At 49.2% G+C, this 18541-nt stretch overlaps 1 long non-coding RNA gene across 2 annotated transcripts in view; it reads right to left on the reverse strand.

Moving 5' to 3' along the window:
* Positions 1 to 4616: 4616 nt before the first annotated feature.
* LOC132531788 (uncharacterized) overlaps positions 4617 to 18541 on the reverse strand; it is a 38943-nt gene continuing 25018 nt past the window's right edge. Inside the window, exons 5-8 of one of the 2 annotated variants that reach the window (XR_009544226.1) lie at positions 18418 to 18484; positions 12194 to 12382; positions 10593 to 11140; positions 4617 to 4681 (exon numbers count right to left, since the gene is read on the reverse strand). This is a non-coding gene — a long non-coding RNA (uncharacterized LOC132531788). Of the gene's footprint in view, positions 4682 to 10592; positions 11141 to 12193; positions 12383 to 18158; positions 18485 to 18541 lie in introns of those variants that run through there. The other variant, XR_009544225.1, reaches the window with a different exon arrangement.

The following is an 18541-nucleotide window of genomic DNA, read 5'->3' on the forward strand; positions in this document are numbered from 1 at the left end:
TCGGTTTTTCATCTTCATCGTGATCTACCAGCAGCATTTGATACAGTTGACTACCCTGCCTTTTTTGGAAATCCTTTCTTTTCTTGGATTTCAGGATAACTCTTTCTTGGTTCTTCTCTTCCTTTGTTGTCCACTCTTTCCTGATCTGCTTTGCTAATTTCTTCCTCATCACGCTGATCTTTAAACCCTGGAGTACACCTGGGTTTGGTTCTGGGCCTGTTCCTCTTCTACAGGTATATTCACATCTTGGTTGATTTTACCCACACCCATAACTTCATACACCATCTATATTCTTTCAAATGTTGAACGATTTCTCTCCAGGACTCTAGGTGCATATCTAACTGGCTAGTGAACATTTCCACTTGGATATCTAATGGACATCTGCAACTTAACGTGTCCAAACCAAAACTACTGACAGTTCTGTTTCCAGGCTAGCTCAGTAAGCTCCTATGAGACAGACTCCTGTAGATAATAACTATGAACTCTTAAAAACTACCAGTTACCTGAAGGCCTTGGAGAGTGAACAGAAGCAATCAGTTTCTGGAGAGGAATCAACACTTGGAAAAAGCAAATGCACAGGGTGTGTTTCCTGTTTCGTTTTTGTTTTTGTTTTGCCTGAAGCAGGCCACAGTAGAGTCACAACGGGCAGATAAAATGATAGAAAACCTGCAGTCCTTCTGGCCTGAAGAATCAAAGGAGAGCGTTTAAGGCAGCCACAGCCTTTAGAAAGTGAGGGGAGGAATCCAAGAAAAGAGAGACCCAGAGAAGAAGAACCACACATTTTATGTATAAACTCTGTCCAGGTCTCTGGCCAATTCCTGAAATGTAGTACATGAGGCAGGCTTAAGAGGCCCAGATAAGAATAAAAGAACTGAACTGAGTTTTGAACTGTGGCCCAAGAGACAGTTTATAGTTTGATACAATCAAGTTGACTGCCTGCTAAAGCAAACAGTCCAGCATTTGGGGGGAGCTGCAGAACAGAATCCAGAGTGTGCACAAATTAATCACAATGCCCAGCATAGCCCCAAATTTCTCAACACATGAAAAAAGTGGAAAATGTGACCTATACTCAAAAGACAGTCAACAGAAACTGAGCTGACCCAGATGTTAGAATTAGCAGATCATAATTTTAAAGTAAGCTGTTGTAACTATGCTTCATGAGGTAAGCCATCATATGTTTGTAAACAATGAAAAGATAGAAAACAGCAGAGAAATAAACTCTATTTTTAAAAAACTAAATGGAAATTCTAGAACTGAAAAAGATAATATTTGAAATAAAAAATTTACTGACTAGGCTTAACAACAAAATGGGGATAACAGAGGAAAGAGTCAATGACCTTGATATTAGACCAGTAGAAAGCATCCAATCTGAAGAACAAAGAGGAAAAAAGATTGAAAAAAAAAAAATGAACAGAGCCTCAGAGGCTTAAGAAGCACTATCAAAATGTTTAACATCAGCTTCCCTGGCGGCGCAGTGGTTGAGAGTCCGCCCGCCGATGCAGGGGACACGGGTTCGTGCCCCGGGCCGGGAGGATCCCACATGCCGCGGAGCGGCTGGGCCCGTGAGCCATGGCCACTGAGCCTGTGCGTCCAGAGCCTGTGCTCCGCAACGGGAGAGGCCACAACAGTGAGAGGTCAGCGTACCACCAAAAAAAAAAAAAGAAATGTTTAACATATGTAACTGGAATCCCAGAAGGAAAGGGGAGAGACTACTGGACAGAAAAAAAATAAGAAATAGCCCAAATCTCCCCCAAATTTGGTGAAAAATATACATTTACAGATTCAAGAAGCCCAGTATACCCCAAGCAAGATAAATACAAAGAAAACTTCCTCAAGGCATGCTGTAGTTAAACTGCTAAAAACCAAAGATGAAGAGAAAATTTTGAAAGTAGCCAGAGAAAAAGGATACATTACATATAGGGGGGAAAAAAACCAACTCAAATGACCCTGACTTCTCACCAGAAATAATGGAGGCCAATATCCAATAAGGGGTTAACATCCAAAATATACACAAAATTTGTATAGATATCAAGGCGGGTGGGGGCATGGGATGAACTGGGTGCTTGGGATTGACATATATACATTACTATGTATAAAACAGATAACTAATGAGAACCTACTGTATAGCACAGGGAACTCTACTCAGTGCTCTGTGGTGACATGAATGGGAAGGAAATCCAAAAAAGGGGGATATATGTATATGTATAGCTGATTCACTTTGCTATACAGCAGAAATTAACACAACATTGTAATGCAACTATACTCCAATAAAAAATATATATACACAAAATTTTATACAACTCAATAGCAAACAAACATATAACCCAACTTAAAAATGAGCAAATGACCTGAATAGACATGTTTCCAAAGAAGGTATACAGATGGTCAACAGGTACATGAAAAGGCGCTCAACACCACTAATCATCAGGGAAATTATCAAAAAAGAGAGAGAGAAAAAAATGCCGATGAAGATGTCGAGAAAAGGGAACCCTGTGCACTGTTAGTGGGAATGTAAAGTGGTACAGTCGCTACAGGATGGAGGTTCTTCAAGAAATTAAAAATAGAACTACCATATGATCCAGCAATCCCACTTCTGGATATATATCCAAAGGAAATGAAACCATTATCTCAAAGAGATATCTGTACCCCCATGTTCATTGCAGCATTATTTACAATAGCCAAGGTATAGAAACAACCTAAGTGTCTGTCAAAAGATGGATGGATAAAGGAAGCGTGGTATATGTGTACAATAGTATATTGCTCAGCCTTAAAAAAGAAGGAAATCCTGTCATTTGCAACAATATGGATGAACCTGGAGGGCATTGTGCTAAGTGAAATAAGTCAGACAGGGAATGACAAATACTTGATGGTATCACTTATACGTGGAATCTTAAAGAAAGGCGGTGGGAGGGAATCAAAATCATAGAAACAGAGAGCAGAAGAGTGGTTGCCACGGGCTATAGGTCAGAAACATAGGCAGAGGTTGGTAAAAGGGTACAAACTTTCAAGTATAAGATAAATAAAGTCTGAGGATCTAATGTGTAACATGGTGACTAAAGTTGATAACACTGTATTGTATAATTGGAATTTTCTAAGAGGGAAATTTAAATGTTCTCACCCCACCCCAAAAAAAGGTAAATATGGGAGGTGATGGACGTACTAATCAATTTAGATGGGGGCAATCCTTTCACCACGGATCCTACATCAAATCGTTATGTTGTGTACTTTAGATATCTTACAGTTTTATCAGTTATACCTTAATAAAGCTGAAAAAAGGTGGGGGGCCCGGGGAGAAAAGGAACAACGAAGAAACCAGTGGACCAACATCTCTAAAGTAACTGAAAGTAAAAACTTTCGACCCGGAATTCTGCACTCGGCAAAACTATTCTTCAAAAATGAAGGTAAAATAAAGATATTTCCAGATAAAGAAAAACTAAAAAATGTCACCATTAGCAGATCTTCAGTACAGAAAATGCTAAAGTTCTCAGGCTGAAGGAAAGTAATAGAAGAAGGAAATTTGGATTATTAGAAACAAATGAAGACCATGGTAAATACTAATAACCAGATAAATACAAAAACAAATTTGTAATTCCCACTTCGCCCCACCCAAACCTGCTTTTCCTTGTAGGTTCCTTATCTTGGTGAGGAAAACACCATCTTCACATTTCCCCAGGCAAACACCTTGGCTTAGATCCTTCTCTTACTGTCCAGCAAGTAGTCTCGGCTCTACTTTCAAATCAATATATATTCAAAATCTGACCATTTTCTCTACGTCCATTTGCCTTCCTGGTCCAAGCCACTAGTATCTCTTGCTTGGATTACTGCAATAGCCTGCTAACCTATCTCCCTATTTCTGCCCTTGCTACCATGCAGTCAATGGCATAGAACACAGCAGACAAAGGGTTCCTTTTAAAGCCTATGTCAGTCCTTCCACTCTTCTGCTCAACAGGCTCCAACGGCTTCCCATCTCAGCAGGGAACAAAAAGAGTCCTTGTCACAGTCTACAAAGGCCCCATGTGATGTGGTCCCTGCTACTTCTCTGTCCTTCCTCCCTCCCTCTCTCACTCATTCTGATCTGGCCACGTTGGCTGTTCCTTCCTTGCTTCTCCTCAAACCCACCAGCATGTTCCTGCCTCAGGGACTCTGCTCTTGCCCCAAAATCCTTCTCTGATATTTATGACTCACTCCTTCAATTTTCTCCCTAAATAATGCCTTATCAGTGAAATCTTTCCTAACCATCCTCCTTCATCTTTAGTTTTAGTCATAACACTTCTTGCCTTCATATTCAGTTAAATGTTTGTTGAATGAATGAACGACACAAATACCTATAACACAAGGCTGAAAGCTCAGATAAAGGGCTATGAAAGTTCAGAGGAAGGAAACTGTTTTTTCTTGAGTATCCTTCATATTCTAGCACTGTTGTTTATACCATTTAATCTTCATTACTGTCCTGTTAAGTAACTCATTGCCATTAATTTACAGGGAGATGTTGAGGCTCAGAGAGGTTGTTTGCCAAGGTCACGTGCATAGTAAGTGATGGCAGCAGAATTCAACCTAGGTCTTTATAATTTCATTTATACATTCATTGCAACACACAGCTCCCAAAACCCCATCTGGCTCAGATGAGGGACAGAGAGGAAGCATCTGGAAAGACTTTCTGGAGGAGGTGGCATCCTGAATCCTGTGAGATAAGAGAAAAAATATTTATATCTATTTCCCAGTTCCTGGCACAGAGTCTTAAAACCCTTATAATTCCCTAAGTGATGAGAGCCCTAGGAGCATCTTTTGTTCTCATATTGGTCTTTGACCCAGTTTTTGACACAGAATTCCTAAATCCTTTGCAATTTCCTGAGTGATAGCAGTGTCTTTTGATGTAATGAGGTGGCCCTTGGTGGGTTCCTGGATGGGGGCTGGTCACTGGAAAGACCAAGCCACGATTAGAAACTTGGAAATTTTCAGCCCCACCTCGTATTCTCCAGAGAGAGGAGAGGGAAAATGGAGTTAATGATCGATCATTATGTGATGAAGCCTCCATAAAAATCCCAAAAGTATGGGGCTCAGAGAGCTTCCAGGTTGGTGGACACGTGGGGAGAACAGTGCGCACGGAGAGGGCAGGAAGTTCCTCACCACCCCCCAACCCCACACACCCTGCCCATGCATCTCTTCCATCTGGCTGTCCCTAATTATATCCTTTTATAATAAACCGGTAAGCAGTAAATAAAGTGTTCCTGAGGTCTGTGAGCCATTGCAGCAAATTAGTCAAACCTCCGATTTACAGCCAATCAGTCAGCAGCACAGGTGGCAACCTGGACTTGCAACTGGCATCTGAAGTGTGCAGGGGCCACTCTTGTGGGACTAAGCCCTTAACCTGTGGCATCGGACGCTACCTCCAGGTAGACAGTGTCAGAATTGGATTAAATTCCAAATTAAATTGTAAGACACCCAGCTGGTGTCACAGAATCGCTTGGTGTCGGGAGGTGGGGACGAACCCCACACATCTGGCATTAGAAGGGCTGTGAGTGTGATAGAAGTGCGAGAGCAAAGGAGACACACAGGAGAAGTGGGTTTTCCTAACACAGTTCCCAAGGGAAAAGATATAGGCAGGAGGTGAGCATCGCTCACGATATCAAGGGGTTGGGATGGAATATGAAACTGCTAAATGGAGAGGTACATCCTAAGACACATGTAAGAGGAGGCGTGATACCAAGGGCAACCTTTGCTACTTCACAATTCTGCCTGAACTTTCCAGCAATTAGAGTTGTCCCCAGATGGAGCCAATGACCTAGGGAAGCAATAAGGATGATATTGTTTATGATTCCTTATCTGTACTGAGTGCTTCAGAATTTACACGTACTTTCACATCCATAACCTCACTGATCCTGTGACAGTTCTGTGACATAGGAAAGGGCAAGTATTCTTTCCCCGTTTTATATCTGAGGAAGATGAGGCTCTGCGATTAGGCTCAACTCAAGTCCTTTCACTTGAGGTTCAAAGCTCGTTTGAGGTAGTGAGAGCTGCGTTCTTGAGCCGTAGGGTTCCATGGGTGGGAGCCGTAGGGTTCCGTGTTGGATTGTCATAGTGGGGGGTAGTGTGAACAATGGTGAAAGAACATGATGGGCTCTGTGGACTTTATGATCCTGGTTCAGTCTTTTTTTTAAGGTTTCTTATGGTAGTAAAATATATCTAACATAAAATTTACCCTTTTAATCATTTTTAAGTGTACAGTTCCGTGGCATTAAGTACATTCACGAAGTTGTGCAACCATCGCCACCATCCGTCTCTGCAACTTTTTCGTCATCCCAAACTGAAGCTCTGATCCCATTAAACTCTAACTCCCCTTCCCTCCACCCAGCCCCTGGCAACCACCATGCTACTTTCTGTCTCTATGAATTTAGCTCTTCCAGATACAAAATATAAGTGAAATGACACAATATTTGTCCTTTGGTGTCTGGCTTATTTCACTTGGCAAAACGTTTTCAAGGTTCATTTGTACTGTAGCATTTATCAGAATTTCATTCCTTTAGAAGGCTGAATAATATTTCATCGTATGGTATATACATACATTGTCTGTATCCATTCCCAGGTGTTGTGGTTCAATCTTGCTAACAAAAAGAGCAGCCTCTTTCTCCAGAAATAGTTCCCCCTTTACGCTGCCAGCTCCAAGAGCAGAATATACCAGCACCCTTTCTCCTTACCCCAGGGAGGCTCTCCCCATGCAAATGAGGTCATTTGCCCAGAGAACCTCCTACTTGGGGGATCAGATCCCATTGTGATCTAGTCTTCTAGAAGACAGTATCGTGTGAGGGCAAGGCACCAGAACTTCTTTCCCTGAAGAACACGAATGGCAAAATGCTCTAGGTCTCCCCCTCCCCCAAACCAAGAAATGTAGCTCGGCTGCCTGAGTTGCCTGGGAAGAGGGAGAGAGAAAGAGAGGTGGCCAGTGGGGGACAGCCACCACTTCTACCTTGTTCCCTCACACAGTCTCCCAAGATGCCCCTGTCCCTCTCAGTCATTACCAACTAGAGGCCGGCCAGAGCTGGGTGGTGTGGCCACCTGTTGGGGACCGGGGGTGGTGCAGCCTTGGGGCCCGGAGAGGCCCCATGCTTTCCAGCTGGACCTGCTGCAAGCACCAGGCAGCAACATCCCTGCTCCACCTCCACCACTGGGGAATGAGAGGCTGGCAGTCTGAGACTGCTGCAGGAAAAGCTAGATAGAAGCCCAGCCGAAAAGCAAAAGCTGAAACAAAAGTAGCCCCTATATCCAGACAGCACTTTACTCAGCATTAAGAAGAAATGAGGGGCTTCCCTGGTGGCACAGTGGTTAAGAATCCGCCTGCCAATGCAGGGGACACGGGTTCAAGCTCCGGTCCGGGAGGATCCCACATGCCGCAGAGCAACTACACCCGTGCGCCACAACTACTGAGCCTGTGCTCTAGAGCCCGCGTGCCACAACTACTGAAGCCAGCGCCTAGAGCCCGTGCTCCGCAACAAGAGAAGCCACCGCAATGAGGACCCCGTGCACCACAACGAAGTGTAGCCCCCTCCTCGCCGCAACTAGAGAAAGCCCGCGTGCAGCAACGAAGACCCAACGCAGCCAAAAATAAATAAATAAAATTTAAAAAAAAAAAGAAGAAATGAGCTATCAAGCCATGAAAAGACATGGAGGAAATCTCAATGCAAATTACTAAGGGAAAGAAGCCAATCTCAAAAGGCTCCCTACCGTACAATTCCAACCCTATGACATCCTGGAAAAGGCAAAACGATGGAGACAGTAAAAAGATCAGTGGTTGCCAGGGGTTTGGAGGGAGGGAGGAGTGGATAAGTAGAGCACAGGGCATTTTAAAGGCAGTGAAACTATTCTGTGTGATAGTATTATGATGGATACAGGTGTCAAAACCCACTGAGTGTACAACACTGAGAGTAAAGCCTAAGGTAATCCGTGGACTCTGGGTGATAACATGTCAGTGTAGGTTCATGGATTGTAACAGATGGACCACGCTGGTAGCGAACGTGGATGGTGGGGAGGCTGTGCATGTGTAGGGCAGGGGTACACGGGGGACCATGGGTAAATGGGAAGTCTCTGTACTTCCTGCTCAGCTTTGCTGTGAACCTCAAACTCCTCTAAAAATTAGTCTATTAAAAAAACAAAAGCAACCCCAGGTACCCTGAGCTCTGGGTAACAGAGAGGGCCACCTCCCTCTTCACGCCAGGAGTCACTCAGCGTTAGGCTCAGAGAGACTTGCTTGCCCCAGGAGGGGGCAAGCCCCGTTTTTCTCTTCTGATGCCATTTCTTCTTCCCAGGGGGCAGGGATGGAGAGGCACTCCTTTGCCTTTTAAGTGTAGGGAGGGGATTTCTGGAGTCCTTTAAGGCCTCTGCTTGATTCCTCAGCTCAAATCTGACACCTCACGAGGCCTCCCCTGACCTCCGTAACCCCTAGTCACTCCCCCTCCCTCTCTGGAGGCCTAGTTTTCTGCCCAGCACTCTTCACCACCTGAAATTCACCTACTTGCTTTCATATGCCAAAACTAAGACAGAGCCTTGTCCCTGGTGTCCAGTGGGAGGCACAGAGTAGGAGCTCAGTAAATGTTTGTTGACCAAATGAATAACTGTGTGACCAGCTACATAACCGAGGGTGAGGCAGTTAAACCTTTCTGGACCCCAATTTCCTCATCTGTAAAATGGGCGATGAGACTTAATGACCGTGCTCTCTTCTTGCTACAATGCTCTGAGTGTTCCAGCAAGTATCAGAATGACCTTGTTTTCCCACCCAAGGGCTTCTGCCAGGCCAGCAGGTGACTGCAAGGTACTTAGGAAGAGAGTCCCTAGCAGCCTGATCGATGCTGTCTGACTTCTCAGGCTAGGTCTGCAGATGCAGGAGAAAGGCCAGAGTGTGAGCTGAGCAGATTGGGGTGTGGGGGAGCCCCCCGCCTAGAATGTAAGCTTTAGGTTGGCGGGGGTTCATATTTGCTTGTGTAGCCCATGTCCCTAGAACAGGGCCTGGCACACAGTGAGCTCACCAGACAGTGACCATATGAGTAAAGCAGCAGCCCTCAGAACGCGTTTCCAGTCTTGGGTGAGTGTTCTGTTTGGGTTGAGTGTGGTATGAAAACAGCGACAATAATCCCTCCCATTGGTGGAGCCCTTTGCAAAGCGTTTGCACGTGCACGATGCCTTTGATTCTCATGACAGCCCATGAGATAAGGACCATCAAGTATTATTATCCCCAGTTTACAGATGAGATAACTGAGGTTTCAAGAGTTTAGCTTGCCCGAGGCCACACAGCTGGTAAATGGCAGGGCCTGATCTCAAACCCAGGGTTTTTGTTTTTTCGTTTTTTTTGAATTTTATTTTATTTATTTTTTTATACAGCAGGTTCTTATTAGTTATCCATTTTATACATATTAGTGTATATATGTCAATCCCAATCTCCTAAAAACCCAGGGTTTTTTGCTCCAGACCCAATGCTTGTGTGTTGCTGGTCGTGCAAAGCCCTGCAGGTGGGCTGGAGAAGGAAGCCTTATGTTAGAGCCAGGGCCTCGAGGATAGAAAAGGCGCAGAGACTGCTGCGACTGAGCCTGCGCTGCTGCCAGCTGGGCCCGCTGGCTGGGGGATAGGGGTTCGGGGAGGGGGAGGACTGCGGGGGAGGAGTGAGTGAGGAGGGGATGGGGTGGGGGGAGGGGGAAGAATGGGGGGAGGATGAGTGAGGAGGGTATGGGGTGGGGGAAGGGAAGGACTGGGGGGAGGATGAGTGAGGAGGGGATGGGGTGGGGGAGGGGGAGGACTGGGGGAGGATGAGTGAGGAGGGGATGGGGTGGGGTCGGGGGAGGACTGGGGAGAGGATGAGTGAGGAGCAGGAGGACAGCAGGCAGAGCCAGATGCTCCCTCCACTCCAGCAGTGGCTGGGACCGCTGGGTGAGAGGCTGGAGAGACCACTGGCCTCACATAGGCACTCTGCCCCTCAGGTCCAGACATGCCCAGCTGCAAACAGGTCCTTCATGGGGCACAGATGGCAAGGATGTGGGCAAACTGGTTTGAGGAATACAAAAACCAGCTTAAAGCTTTCTTCCCTTTCCCACACAAGGCACCAGACCTGGCCCATCATCCCTATGCCAAGGAACTCTCCAGAATGGCGTCTGGCCAGCCCCCAAATCCGCCTGACTTCACCGAAGTCACTTATATGTCTCTTCAAATCATACACACACACACAGAGCCACCCCAGAGCCCTCGCCCTGGAATTCTCCAAGCTGAGCCCGCTCGGGCCCTCCCCTCACCCCCACCTGTTGAAATCCTTTGCTCCCATCCTGCTTCCCTGCGCTGGGTCCCACCTGGTGCAGGGGTCACAGATGCCGGCCGCGTTGCATCAGCCCACATCAGGGAGCCCCGGGGAGCCAGCAGTTATCACAAGTCCCTGAGGCCTTCCCCAGAAACCACGAGGCAGTGATGAGGAAATGGAGGGGGACGGGTGGGGCGGGGACGGTGGCGGCCCACCCACTGGCCTGTGGTTGTCAAGGAGGGCACGGAGCGAGAAGCAGAGTAGAGGTCATCGCGAACGCATGCGCAAGGAGGGACAGACGGGGAGACTGAGGACCCACCTGAAAACCGGCGGGAAGAGGCACCGTGTCAAAATGTCGTCCTCTTGCTGGTGGGATGCTTTTCTTTCCAGACGGCGCAGCAAGACCCAAAATGGCCGGAGGGGGACGTCTCGGTTAATCACTGGCCGATGTGTGGGTCTGCTCTATCGGCCCCAAGGCCCGCGCTCCTGCTGCGTGCCAGGCTCCAGAGCCAGAGTCCTCCTTCCTGCTTCACAGGGAGATTTAGATGCCGCTTCCCCGACGCCCGGCTGCAACAGGGCCCCCAGAGCTAGAGCAAACAGGTGATTACCACCACCACGTGTAGCTGGTACTTGTTTATTGATCGCACGTTTCTTGATCACTTACTCTCCCATGCCGTGTGCTAACGGGGTTCTCATTTCCTTAATGGGACGCCTCCCAGAGATGGTTCTGGCGGCCACGACGGGGAGGGTGTGCTTCTGACCAGGGTGGGGTGATCAGACGCCCCGACTTGCCTGGGACAGTCCCATTTTATGTCTGTTGTCCTAGCCTCATTGTCCGCAGAGCCCCCTCTCACTCTCAGAGGCGTCCTGGTTTGGAAGATACATGATAGGTTTGTGGGGGGCCTGGCCCGAGGACTGGCTCAGGGGAGTTGTGTGTGATGTGCCTTGTTCTCAAGAGGGGCAACTGGACTGAGAGAGGCAGACACTAGAGGGCGCCAGTTAGCTGTACTTGGCCGGCAAAGTCCCCAGGCTGGGGCCCGATTGGCTGCCAGGGGACAAGGCCTGTCTGAGGAGAGTCGCAGGCAGAGGCCGGCAGGTGGGGACCAGTGCTCAGCAGAGCCCTAGCTGAGCCCTTTCCTGGCCTGCACCCAGCCTGGCCCACCTCCTCCCACCGCCCCACCCCCGCATCCAGCCAGAGCAGTGCCTACGAGGGAAGGCGGGTCCTGGCACTACCTCCCCTCCTCCATTTCAGCCCGGACAGGCCCCTGCCAGCCTCTCACCCCATCCCCGGGCTCTTGGGCGTGGCACGGCCCACCCTATGGCCCACCCTTGCTGGAGACCTCAGGCCCCTGGGCCTGCTCTCCCGATGGTTTGTGGCTGGGCCTCAAATGGCCGTTCTGGAATGATAGCCAGGCCGGGTCCAAGGAAGCCTCACAGCCCCGGGGGGGTGAAGGTGGGTGGGGAGGGCAGGAGGTAGGATGTAGAAGGGACCCACTTTCTCTTCCTTAACCCACCCTCCCCGGCCATGTGGACTCAGACGCAACACTGGGGTCTGGGCATCCTCTCCTGCGGAGAGCCCAAAAGGCTTGCTGCCCACGAAGAGCCCGCTGCCCGCCGTCCTGACCTGGCCACTGCCCTGTCCACCCACAACTGGACACAGGACTGGCCTCCAGGAAGGCAAACTCTCTGTTCCCGTTCTGCTCCCCAGCCCCCAGCCCCCGTGACTCCTCTCCAGCAGGTGAACCTGATATCACCGGGCGCCAAGCAGGAGAGAGCAGGCCGCACAGAAGCTGGGCTGAGGCCTGTTAGAACTGCACGCGCCGGCGTCCAGCAGGCTTGGGCCCGGGTTGCGGCTCTGATACCGGTAGCTGTGTGACGTTGGGCACGTTGTTTAACGTCACTAAGCCTCGGTTGACTCACCTAGAAAAGCTTATAAGAGCATCTATTTTGCAAGGGTGGTGGGAGGAATAAACGCAGTAAGAACACAGAGCGCCTAGCTCAGTGCCTGGTACCCAAGCAGGCAGTGCCCACGGTGGAGGAGTCTCTGAGCAGCGCCAGCAGGGCCTTTCAGTCCCAGCCCAGCTTTCCTCCTGCAACAGGAGTCCTCGTCTGCAAAAGAAGAACAAAGATGGACCATAAAACGTGTAATGGGACACATAGTACGTGTAGAGGAATTTCCTATTTGACAGTGACATCGTGGCTGCCTTAGTGCCAACAGCCTCAACCTCTTACAGAATCTTTCATTCATTCGTTCATTTGTTCATTCATGCATGAGTCCCAGATTATAACTGTTGTCCTGACGTAATGAGTAATAGCCTCCTTTCGCTCTTGAAGTGTCCCGGTTTGGATGATCAATGATATGCATCACCCTACCTAGCGTGCCAGGTTCTGTGCCTGGCGCTAGGGATTGAGAGAGAGATGCTATATAAAGACACTGGGCCTGTAAAGCCTTATATAGGGCTCACCAGCCAGTGAGGAGACAGACAAGGAGATGACTGGAGAAGTGTGAGAAGCGTGGGGCTAGAGATGTGTGGCCAGCTGGTGCCCCTCTGCCCCGTAAAACCCTCCCAAGAAGTACCCTTTGATTTATCTCTCCTTGGGTTCATTTACTTTCACTTATTTACAAACCAACTTTTTGAGGTCAGTTCATGCCATACATTTTCCACCAGATACATGAAGTAGCAGGTCCTCTTATTCATTATAATATTATTTTTCTCCAGCCTCAGAAGCTGCCTTCTATTCAGATATTTGTGGTCTTCTGTTTTAAGAGTCACAAATATCCCATCTTCTCCTTCATGATCCCATAAACATCGGTTTTCCAGAAGCAGGTACTAATTTATTTTTTCATTCTCATGGAAAAGTATACAACTGGAAGATGGCAGTGATCTCGAGGCACACTCTGAAAGCCTAGTCCTCATAACTTAGGCCAGAAACACCTCCATGACATTTAATGAAGTTGAGGGGAGTCTTGGGGAAAAGGAGGGAAGATGAGAGAAATGGAGCGGGGGTGTACCCTGGGGTTGGCTGGGGGTCAGGGCTGGAGCGGTCACCTCTGGGCTCCTGCCTACTCATCTGAGTTGGATTGGGGAAGGACAACTGCCCTCCCCAAGGGACCACAGGCAGCCAGGCATGAGTGTATGCGTGAGGGTGGTGCCCCCTCGCCACCCACACCAGAATCAGTGTTGAATGTGGAGGCTTTCAGGGTCCCAAACCTGCCAGGTTCCCACACACCGTGCCCATTCTCCTTGGCCCAGGTCTCATCAAACACCTTCCTCCTTCCCCCACCCACGCCTTTCAGGTTCCTACTCAGTTAACTCAAGAACACCAGGGTCCCACATTTGCTGCAGGGTCTCTGTGTGTGTCCAACGCTAGGTGCACCACAGGACTCATATCTGTCCCACCTTCTCACCTGGGGATGGATCTCAGGATTCTATCTCACCATTATCCAAGAGTGTAACTGGGTGAAAATCATGGCTGTACCCGGCCAGCCGCAGGGGGAGCATCACCTTATTTAGATGTGCTGCCCCCAGGGGAGGAAGGAAAGGAAGGAGGAAGAGGGAGATGAAAAGCAAATAGGACCAAAAGGAGAAGAAAGAAGAAGGCATGGGTGATTCTGAGAATCAAGGGCAACTAGTGATGTCATCACAAGGACTGTTTCACCTGGGTCAGTGGGAGAGGGCATGGTGACTCATTTATGAGACTTGCCCCCATATCCCGGAGAAGCCATTCATTTAGCAAGTAAGTCATCAAGTCTTTCAGCACATGTTTATTGAGCTGTTACCGTGTTTCAAGCACTGGACTAGGCACAGGGGAGGGAGAGAGAACTGACAAGACACAGGGAGCTTGTGGCCTAGAAGGGAAAGACAGTTCCACTGCAGAGCGTAGGTGTGCCGGGGGCAGAGGGAGATGGGGCAGGAGGCCAGGGGGCTCGGTGCCATTCAGAGGGAGTGGCAGGGAAGACTGCCCCCCAGGAGGGAAGGAGAGGGTTGGGAGGGGACTCTGTGATACGTGCTGTGGGAGGAGTAGGCAGACGCCCGATGGAGGCGGGGGAGGGGAGTTTCAGGCAGAGGAAGGAGCATCATGCTAGAAGGCACGGAGGTTTCAGGGTGGAGGGAGATTTGGGGAACTGTAAGAGGATCCTGAGAGGGTGCAGGAGAAGGTGGCAAGAAATGAGGTTGAAGAGCTAAGGAGAGCCGATCCTGAAGGAGCTGAGATGCTCTTTCCAGGCAGTGAGGCCCCCCGAAGGTATAAACCCAGGAGAGCATGGTCAGATCCCCTCCTGGGAGAGGAGACCCTTCGTCTAATGTGGGCAAGTGACTCTGACAGCTGGGTGACCAGCTCGCTCAGAGAGAGACTGGCCCCAATATGGAGCTCTTACGGGAGTCTGGCCTGCACTGGAGGTCTCATCACACATCGCCCCATGCCACCGTCCAGTGATCCTCGGAGGTAGATCGATTTCCCCAGTGGACGGATATAAAGGCTGAGGTGATGTAGGCATTGGAGCTTGCCCACATCACACAGCCAATAAATGGCAGAGCCAAGATCAGAAGCCAGGTTGTCTAAGCTCTTAACTGCTTCCAAACTCTACCATCCCTAGGCCTCCCTAGGACCTCCTGCTTGAACTCACTTTCCATGATTTTTCACAGCTCTTCCTCAGCTACGGCCAGTTTCATGGGATTCTCTTGAAAAAACAGCCGGGCTTTACCACGATGTGTGGCCCACCCTGGCTCGACCTTCTCACCCATGCCCCATCTTGTCCCATCATAGGACCTGGAGCCCTGGTTCCCTGAGTCAGGGGCTGAGGGGTCCTAGCTGTGTGGACCCCATACTCTCTCCCTGTCCCAAACCTCTACATCTCTGGGGAAGCTACCAGGACTCCCTCCTGGGGGAGCTGGAGCCAGGTCATCCTGTAGGCCACGGCCCACCAAGATGACTAGGGCTCCCAGGAGGGACCCTCACCCCAGAATTGCCTTTTTCAAATAGGAGACTTGGGTGAGAACCACGAGGACAGGCCCCGGCGTGACCAATAGCAACATCAGACCTCGCCCAAGCCCATGGTGGTTCCTGTTCTGCACAGAAGGAAGGAAAGACCTTTTCCACCTGGCCTAGGGTCCCAACACTGTCCATCTTTCCTGGCTGGCGATAAATTCCCAAACATGTTTTTGCTTTTCCCTCTAAAATGTAATCTTGGGTCTATTTCAAGGGAAACGCTACTCTGTCTGCTTCTGATTCATACTCACTGAGCTCATCAAAACCAGAATTATTTGGTAATCCCTGCTGGGTTTACTGGATGGCCTCTGGGATCTGTAAAAATCTCTGTTCCTCAGAAACAGGAAGTTTCAACAGAAGGACAGACGCCGGTTGCAAAAGTCAAAATTTGAATCCTCTCTGCCTACTGGACAGGCATTTCCCTTCTTTCTGCCCATCCACAGACGTGGATTCTGTGCCTACTGTGTGCGGAACGCAGAGATGATCTTTAAAAGGGGCTCTGAATTAATTCCTTAGAGCTGCCGTAACAAAGTATTACAGATGGGGTGGCTTAAACAGAAATTTATTTTCTCACAATTCTGGAGGCAGGAAGTCCAAGATCAAGGGGTCTTCAGGCTAGTTTCTTCTGAACCCTCTCGCCTTGGCTTGCAGACAGCCGCTTTCTCCCTGTGTCTTCACGTGGTCTGCCCTCTGCGTGTGTCTGTGTCCCGATCTCCTCTTCTTAGAAGGACACCGGTCACATTGGATTAGAGCCCACCCGTATGACCTCATTTTAACTTAATTACCTATTTAAAGACCCTGTCTCCAAATTCAATCATGTTAGGAATTCAACATATGAATTTGGGGGGACACAATTCCGCTGATAAGAGGCTCTGATCTCAAGAAGTCATTATCCTGTGACAACGGCTTTTTCTTTGATCTCGATCTGAGGTTAGGCCCTGAGATGAGGTGGTTTAGAATATATTTCCTGAGCTGTTGTAGACTTTCTAAGGCAGGATGACTCGATAGACTAGGCACTGAGCTGTCAGATCCGGATTCAAATTTTGCCTCTTTCGCTTACTAGTTGGGTGATGTAGCCCAAGTTACATAAGCTCTGAACCCTCAGTTTCTCACCCGTATAATGAGGATCATACTGCCTGCCTCACAGGGAGTTTTTGTGAAGATCCAAAAAGATAATACGTGTAAAACATAGCACAATGTCCGGGAACATAGTAGGTGCTCACCAAGGGGGAGTTCCCTTTCCAGGTGTATTTCCTGCAGGGTTTCCGCTTCCAGGGAATTAAGGATGTATTCCATCCGTTCTCTGGGGAGGAGCGTGCCGGGAAACATAAGAAACTCGGGTACAGGGTTAAGATGTCAGCTTCCTCAGCCAATCCACAGCCCAAATGCCTGACCACCGTTTGGGCCGGAAGAACCCTTCCTTGGTCACCTCTTATAGTCTGGGCTGATTGGCTCACCAACTCTCCATCCTACATGTGGTCTCCTGGCTTTTCCACCTGTTACTACCTCAGAAAATATTCTACCCTGAAGGCAGCCAAGCCCCAGAGCAGGAAGAGGCAAAAAGAATCTGAACTTGAACTTCACCGGGAGCACCCACTGCCAGGACCTCTGGGAGAATGTGACGTAGGCAAGGGTGGGGATGGCTGTCGGGTCCGGGCTGAGCCCAGCTGTGGAGAGCTGGTCTGGCAGAGAAAACAAGTCCAGAGGCTGGCAAAGACCAGACCTCACAGTCCAGAGACGTAGGTCCTGGACTAGTCTAGGGACCTGGGTTCTAATGCCAGCTCTGATAGTTCCCAGTGGTGGGCAATTCACATGACCTCTCTGAGCTTCAGTTCCCCTCAGAGAGACAAATGGGATAATGTGTTAGAAAAAATCGAGTTCATATTTTATCAACAAGTCTAAAAGGTACCCTATTGGCATCTCTGGGCTACCACACTTCCCCAGCTGCCTAGGGATGAAGGGAGAAGTCCTTGTTGCTTTGGTTTCCAGTTTCCTTAAACTGCCAGCATTCTACACACACACACACACACACACACACACACACACACACACACACACACACACACACACACACACACACACACACACACACACACACACACACACACAACCCACTTTGCAGCAGATTAAGGATGCATTACTTCTCAAAAAGAGGAGCATTTCCAGCTCTGGAATATGAGAGATGAGGGCTCATTCTGGGCCACATTGCCTCTTCAACATCATCCCCACCCCCACCCCTGCACAAGTGTGAGTCCTCTCCCCTTCCCCCTCCCTCCCTGAATTACTCATACTCCTGGAAACATGACTGATGACTTCGGGATGAGTAAGAGGCCCATGAGCGTCAACTGCTGGGAGGGTGAATGAGTTCAATACTCCCTCGAGCAGGGCCACTTAGACATGTGCCAGGAGTCCTGCTGGGGGAAGGGGCCACAGGACCCTGGACAGGAGCTAGCCTTTACTCAGCAATGAGCTAGAAGTCCTTTTACCCCTTCTCCCTTCTGCCAAGCCCTGGGTGCCCATGGCCTTCTCAGCAGGAGGTGACGGCCCACACCCCTTTCTGGGCAGTGGGTGCAGGGCCTCTCAGTGAGCTCCAGGACACTGCATTTCTCTGACCCAAGCACCCCTGGCCTCACCCCAGCACAGCCAGGCCCGGGGCAACCCTGAACTTGGCAGCCTAGCCTTGGTTGCTTTGAAAGGGCCCTAATCCAGGGCTCAAGCTGCAGGGTGCGTATGTGGAGCGGGTGTGTGTGTCTCTGCGCTCCTGTCCACCCTAATCCACAGTGCCAGTTGAGCAAATAGTTTTGGTCTGTTTTCCATTTTCCACGTGTCCCATTTCTGAACATTTGGTGGAAACGAGATCCCAGCAAAGGGAGGTATTAATTCAATGTGTTTTGAAGTGTTTATTTTACATGCTTGGATAAGCAAAACAACATGCAAACTAGATTGTCCTGCACTTAATACACAGAGCTGAAGTATCAGTTTCTCCATACCTACAATGGGTGTAGTCAGGACACAGATGGCATGGAAAATAACACCAGGGCTGGGAAGCATGAGGCAGCCCTACCTCAACGTTCTCTGCAACCAGGAAAAGACAGTGCCCTCACTCTGAGTCTCAGCTCCCCAGACAGTCCCTCCGTGTAGGAAACGGGGCTCACCTTCAAGCTTCGCTCCGTGAGGATCTTGAGGTGTCAGCTGGGACCCAGCATGATGTCCTTTGAATTGCTAAAGACAAGAGGGATGCATTAAGTGGAAGGACTTTATTAAGGTGTTTCGGGACAG

The sequence above is a fragment of the Lagenorhynchus albirostris genome, chromosome 13, assembly GCF_949774975.1.
Source record: "Lagenorhynchus albirostris chromosome 13, mLagAlb1.1, whole genome shotgun sequence".
In the NCBI taxonomy this organism is placed as follows: domain Eukaryota; kingdom Metazoa; phylum Chordata; class Mammalia; order Artiodactyla; family Delphinidae; genus Lagenorhynchus; species Lagenorhynchus albirostris.